Below are 7460 nucleotides of genomic sequence, written 5' to 3' on the forward strand. Positions count from 1 at the left end.
CAAAATTGCTTGAACATAAGATAATGCTATCCTTAATTTTTTTTGAGGAACCACCACTATTTTCTATAGGGACTGTACCATTTTACATTCCCACTGGTGATGGACAACGGTTCCATTTTCTCCCTCATCAGAATTTGTTTTCTGGGGCTTGTGGTTGTGTATGACAGCCATCCTAATGAATATGAGCTATATCATATTGTGGTTTTGATTTGCATTTCCCAGATCATTAATTATTTTGTGCATCTTTTCATGTGTTTATTGGCCATTTGTATATTTTCTTCACTAAAATGTCTATTTAAGAGATTTGATTATATTTTTAGTTATTTGGGTTTTTTTATTTTGCTTTTAAAAAACTTTCCTTCCATTGTAAATTGATCCTTTTATAAAATAGAGTAAAATTACTAACAGTGAATTACTGGACACCAAGATCAAGCCTAGGATAAGCCTAAGAAGTCTGTTTCTAGCCACAATGAAATAAAAGGGATTGATTCACTCTTTCACATTAAACAATTAATTAACCAGAAAAATACATGAAATGATCGTTTTCAGATATTGAACAAAAGTCCTTTTAGGAGTATGATCCCTTTAAAGAAGGGAAACAAACAAGGTTAAGTCCTACTATTGCCTCAGTTTACTGCTTGGAGGCAGCCTAACCGCATGTGCACCTCGAGAGGATCAGCCTGACCCCTGGAACCATGACCACATGCCAGGACACAGCGCCTGCCATGCAGAGGGACACAGCAAGACCCAGGACCTGAAGGGAAAACGTATACTCTCCACAATCCAATCAGAAAATTACCAAATATAAAAAGAGGCAGGAAAAAAAAGTTAGGGAAAGAAAATCAACTGTTAGCAGATAAATTATAATAAAAGTAAAACAAAAAAGTCAAAATATAAGACTCTTAAAAATTATCAGATTTAATGGACATAGAAATATTACTCTGTCAAATTGCTACAGAAGTTTCTAAGTGGTTATTTCCAAGTTCTGTACCTATCACTGCATGGACTGGGAACAATCCACAGGCCTAGTCTGTGGACCACACTGGGTGCAGCTCTGCTTAGACCTTTTTTAATTAACCCCCAGCAGATCTACTTGAATATGTTGTTATGGCAAAAAAAAAAAAAAAAAAAAAAAAGTCACTTTTGAATGTACGACCATACAAGAGCCCCATGTCCCTAAGTGAATTACATATTTCCAGGAAGTTCAGACAAAATGACTCGCACCTCAGTGGGATTTCAGCACCATCGCAGAACTCAAGGGAACACCTGGGATGAAGACTAGAGCCCTCGGAGTGAAGCACGGCAGGGAATTTTATGAGAAGCCCAATTGGCACAGTCATTTTCAGCAAGTAAAGACACAGTTTTAAGTAACACCCTTCTGAGCCTAACCATTTCTTATTTTAGCATGGGTTTTAGAAGAAACTGCACTAGAAGAAACTGCATTATGGAAATCGGTCTTCCAGCTGAGAACTGATTATTTAATGCATTGAATCATGTACATATTGTAACTGCGAAGTGTGAAGACATGATTGGAATGGCTACCACAGAGCTCCCTACCAGCTACCTCTCTGAGGCAAAGGTCTGTGGACACATGGTTCCTGAAGAGAAAGGAGTGTTTTATTTCCTGTTCATGAACAGCAGCTTTTCCTTCCTGCTCAGCCCATCCAGGATCAAAACTGTTTTGCATGATGGAAACTGGGAGAAAGGGTCAAATCAAAGAAAATGTATAAAGGACCCAAGGACAAAGCCAAAGTGGGGAAGGATTGAGGGTGGGAGGTGGGGGTGGGTGGGCCAGAGAAAAGTGGTAGCAGGAAAATGGAGACAAATGGATTTGAACAATTTTTAAAAATTAAAAAAAAAACAACTGGGAGGAGAAAAGAAAAATGAGACAAAATATAATATATATATAAACTGGAAATATGCAAATATCACTGAATACATTCTGTTTGTTGTTTTCATTTTAGAACTCATTGCAATATATCTATCAATATCTTCTTCTAGACCTTTTGTTTCTCATCTATAAAAGAATATAATGATAACAGTAACTACCTGATAAGCAGTTAATATGTGTAAATATATTGGCACATACTAAGTGCAATAAATGTTAACTATTTCTATGTCTGTATGTCTATAGGTGTTTATTTATCCTTTCATTCATTCAAATCTGCTCAAAAGTGTATTATGTCTGAGTGATCACTTTAAAAATTACACAATTGAGCTTTTTAAATTAAAACCTCTGATATAATTTTACAGAATGTAGCACTGTTGAACTCAGATTAGACAGGTTTCATTATTTTCTGTGCAAAAGCCTGTCTTCCCAAGGGCAAGGAGTTGAATTTTTAGGTGTGGTCAGTAGAATCAACCTGCAAGGTCGCGTTGCCTGACATCCACAAAGGCACATCTACAAAGGCACATCATCCGCTTCGGTCTCCCCACAGGATCATGAATGCCCATTTCCTGTGACTGGGTTATTTTGGTCTACTGGTGAGAAAAATGATTATGTGGCAGAGCACCGAGCAATGCTTGCCTTGGCTAGACGTTGCCACAGCACCGTGCTCACAAGAGTGACAGAGGTGATGCGTTGACTAAGCTAGGTCAACAATGAAATGTGACAGGTAGTCTTTTCATGTTTTAATTTAAAGTCCACATCCCTTTATCCTGCCATGAAAAAATAGAATCCCAGGGCTGTTACAATAAAGACTTGGAGGATGCCGTGCCAGGACATGTGAAGAGGTGCCCCTGACGTGGGCATTCATACCTGAAACTCTCGGTGAGCACCTGGCCTAGTTAGAGACGACTGGAGCAGATCTGCAAAACAGCATCTTCCCTGTTTTCAGTTGGGAGACTGACTTGTGGGTTGCCAAGTTACTTTACACATTTCATTTCAGTGGGTACTCCCTGTATAAATGTGGAAACTTCTCATAAGGTGACAAGTGGCCACTAGGGATGAATGCTGTAATTACTTTTGGTGACAGTAAATAAAATTATTTTGAAATGGATCAAAGGTCTTGTCCATAGAGAAAGAACTCTTTTAGTTATTCTTATACTTGGCTAAATTGGCTTTCTGAAATGAGAACATAATATTCCTGAGAGACTGAGTACTCATATTGAATTATTTTCATGTAAAAATAATCATTTAGGGGTTAGAGGTGAGGTCTTGTGCTAAACCAGAAGTGATAAAAATAGATAATAAAGAATTGCTTTTTGTTTTTCTGCTTTCTAACTTTCTTCTTTGACATTCTGTATATTTCTATCATTAGTCACTTTTTTGTTGACTCCATGTCCTCTCCTGACATCCTCAGCTGGCATCTTGGTTTCAGGTAATCACCACTGCTTTTGAAAAACAATCTAATCTCTCTCTATAGCCATGGGATTTCTTGGTATGTGAGATAAACTCTGTCATCTAAGGCATCTTGGTTTGATATTCTCTTTCTTACTCCTTGACTCTTTTCTCTCTAAACCATAATGGGAAAATGAGTCATTCAAAAGCCAAGTCATGACGCTCTTACTCCTGTGTTCAGAAATCTTCAGTAGTTTACCAATGCTTATGAAGAACTGCGTATTTGTGGTATTGCATTTAAGACTTTCCTAAATGTTGTCCTAACTTACCTTTCCAAACTTATTTTTCATAAGCTTCCTTTACATGGTCCCTTCTAGTGGTTAAAACACTTAAAGAGCTAAAGCAAGGAAGGGGAAGACAAGAGGGCACCACCCAGCCCAGCAACAGGTTGGCCCTGGATCAGACCCTACTCTGCCTTCCCCGCGTCCCTCCCCGCCCCGCCCTGCCCCTCCCCAACACCTGCCTCCAAGGACCTAAATGTGAAACTAGCTGGTATAAGCTGATTTTGACCTAAAAATTCACTTTTGCTGGGAAGGCAGAGATCATCTTTGGAAAGTTCTTCTGTGTCTCAATGTAGAAAAAAGAGTAAATTAAAGACTCACCTGAGAGATGAGAGTTGCCACTGAGAGTGCCACACCTGGACCCCTGAGCCCCAAGGCCCCAGAATCAGCACTATGGCATGCTAACCTTGCACATGGTGTCTCCTCAAAATGTGAGGTTCTCCTCCAGCAACAGGAGGCACACCCAGAGAACGCTGACACTGCAAGACCAATTTCTAGTGCACAGAAGAACAAAAAAGAAGGCATACAGGTAGCCAGCATGAAGGGACAGCCCAGCAAGCAGTTGGCCACTGTCACTGCCTCAGCAGCTCTTTCTACTGTAGTCTGAGAACTCAAAGAGCTTGTCCTTGTCTGTGACTGCAAGCTGTGAACTCCTGAGCAAGAGGTCAGTCAATGCATTCCAGGAACCCTAAAGGGAGGAATTCTCTATCATGAGAAAAAATCCAAGTTACAGCAGAAGGTGATGGGCCCTCCCCCTACAGTGATGTCCCCATATAGAAATCCATACCTGGTTTCCGAATGCTCCAGGCAGAATGAACAGGAGAGCTAGTCTGTCAGTCCCAGTCCCCTCCCCACACTTGTGACTCCAACAGTGGGAGCTATACCCCTCAAGCATTCTTTGGGCCAAGTGGAAACATGGGCCTGAAGAATGAGGCTAGAAATGCTGCCAAGGGAGCAAGGTATTTCTACCAACTCTTTTGGTCAGAGAACTCCTGGGACTAACTAATGTAACTCTGCTGACCACATGAAGTCCCAGGATTCCCTGCATACAACATGTGATGACCCCATCAAATTTCATGATCCAAAGGTCTTTCGGATCTTTCCATATCCAGACTACTGTGCAAAACCTACACCACTTGAAGACATTATAAGCCCAAGTGATGCATGTGTTTTCAACCTGCAGAAACTTCATTGAGGATCAAATTGAAACTGGTGCCCATTTTTACAGCTAGAACATTCCTGGTAGCAAGACAGAGAGAAGCCAAGCCCCTCTGAACCCGCAGACATCTGCTTTTGGAATGATCTAAAACCTTTCCCACAATAGCCCCTAATTTGAGCTAACCAGGATCAGGATTTTTTGAATACCAAACAGCAGCCAACTCTGCATTCTTGTACCAGCACCCAAACCTGTTCTCATATGTCGCCTGGCCTAGGATAGGCCTGGAGTAGGAAACAAACTGATTCCTGGTGCAGACAGCCCTTCCACCTCTGCTTCACTGCTCCTCCATGGAACTAGGCCAGATTTCATGCCCCCAAACCAAGCAGTTACCTCCACTTCCCACACGGGTACTAGCTCTTTGGCAGAATCAAATGTCCTTCTTCCTTCAACCCCTCCCCCCACTAGAGTCCAGTGGAGATCTCCCCATTCTGGGAGGGAACCCAGGCAGGCTCTTTCATGAGCAGCAGCTGCAGCATTAGGTGCACTCCTTACAAACTCTCAGAAATATCCAGTGTTTGCTTTTCCCTGATGAAAAAACATTCACAGCAGCACAAAGAACGCAGAATGCTGGGTTGTTAAATGGGCCTCTGAAGAAACCAGAAGAGTTAATACAGGCCACAATGACTCAACAGCAAAGCCTAGTTCAGGGACATGGGCCCCAGACAGATGTGGGGGCTCCACTTGCCCTTCTAGGACATAGAAATGTGACATTTTCTCCTGATGAAGTCCTTCTACCTTCCGTGAACTCCACGTGTGGGCCTATATGACCCAGCTCCCCAGGTCATATGACTGCTGAGCAGATGGTTTGGCTGAAATTATAGCAGGAGTTTTTATGAAGAAAGGAAGAGGAGTCAGGGACAAGTGGCTGTACCACAGTGCTCTCTCCGGCATGCAGGGATTTACCATCCTGGGCCTTGGGAATTGGTCCAAGGGTCTCTTCCTTGATATCAGATGACCCCTGGTGAATGCTGGGCACCTGGGCAAGCAGAGCCATCTTCTGACAGTATGACCACCATGTTCTCTGCTCCTAAGGGCATGGCACTTGACCACAATATGCCAGACGTCAGATATGCCTCCCTGGATTTGCAAGAATGATAAGCTCTGAAATGGAAGGAGCAAATGTCCCCAGTCCTTCATCTAGGCCTGGCCTATCTAGTCAGTTGGCTAACCAAATGTCAAAAATTCCAGATTATTGAGATTTCCCTTCTGGCCAAGGGGTCTTCAGTGGTCTTGGCTAAGGACAGCACATCCAATCCCACAAAGATTGTTTGCAGAGTTGTTTCAACAGCAGCTGGCAGAAAAATGTCAAGGTCTCCTGCCTGGGATAAGCACGGCAGGTATCAGGCCCAGCACAGAGGTGACCAGGATGATCCCAGGCTCTCAGTGAACGTTCCCATTTTCCCTCTGGGTCCTACGAGTGCTGACTTTCCAAAAACAATGCCACACAGATGGGCTTTGATTGGGAATTGAATTTGGGCTGGTTTTTAATGTCATAACAGGAGATATCAATTTAAATGTCAGCATGGGATCCAACTCTCAGATGATACCTCAAGAAATGAGAAGTTTGATGTGCCCTGGAGAGATAATTAATTACACTCAGGTGGCTCGGAGATGCTGCCTGTTCAGCAGAAGATGATGTTCCTGTCATCTGGTGAACACTCTCGGCAGGAGTATTGCATAAACTTCAGGTCATTCCTTCCTAAATCTCAAGGTCCAGGAAGCAGCAGTGGTTTGCAGAATCTCAAGAGAACCAGTCAGACCCACCTGAAGGACTAATGGTCAGCTCTGTTACAGCCACTGCTACCTGCCCACTTTTCTAGAAAAACCATTAGCTTTAACACAGTTCACCTAGTTTGTCATAGCCTGGAGCAGAAGCCCCTGAATGACTCTAAGGAAACAGCCATGGGTATTCTCCTAGTGTGAACCCTCTGAAACCTCTTATCATGTTCAGTCCAGCCATTAATGGTAGGCTCACCCTCAAAGATCCTCAACACAGCTCCAGATCCCATGGTACATAATGGACCTGTGCACAGGCCCACATGCTGCTGTTTTCATTAAATAGCCCCGCTTTGGGGTTGACTGCTGCTCTGCTGTAAATATCCAAATGTCTTATCTCTAGAACAACTTGCGTCTAGAGCCTGACCTACCCCAGATATGCTCTCCATGATGATGCCTTGACTGTCCAAGTTTGCAATGTTCAGTTCTACATGATTATACCGCCATACCATCAAGACTGTTGTCGAATCGGATGGCAACTCCCCTTCAAAACCTTCATCCAACTTGTTGTCAACGTATAATGTGCCAGGAATTCCAATGCCAACTCTCAGCTCAATGGGAATGATTCTTACTTCAGGCAGTCACCCGTCCTGAATGCCATAGGACCCAGCATACTTCCTCATGTTGTTCCCATGGGACCTGATTTGTTGTCACACAGTCCTGTGATGGGTCATGTGTTCTGGGAGCCTTGAATGATATCTCAAGGACAGGTGTATTTTCCCAGGGTTTCCATTCAGTATGGGCCGCCTCCACAGCATGTACCATTCTTTACCACAGCCTCAATGGAGGCAGAGCAACTTCCCACGAGACATGGGTGTCCCAGGAGAAGCATGTTTGGTCATCC

The sequence above is a fragment of the Pteronotus mesoamericanus genome, unplaced genomic scaffold (genome assembly GCF_021234165.1).
Source record: "Pteronotus mesoamericanus isolate MK-2021 breed Mesoamerican mustached bat unplaced genomic scaffold, CSHL_Meso_final contig_50, whole genome shotgun sequence".
NCBI classification, from domain to species: Eukaryota; Metazoa; Chordata; class Mammalia; order Chiroptera; family Mormoopidae; genus Pteronotus; species Pteronotus mesoamericanus.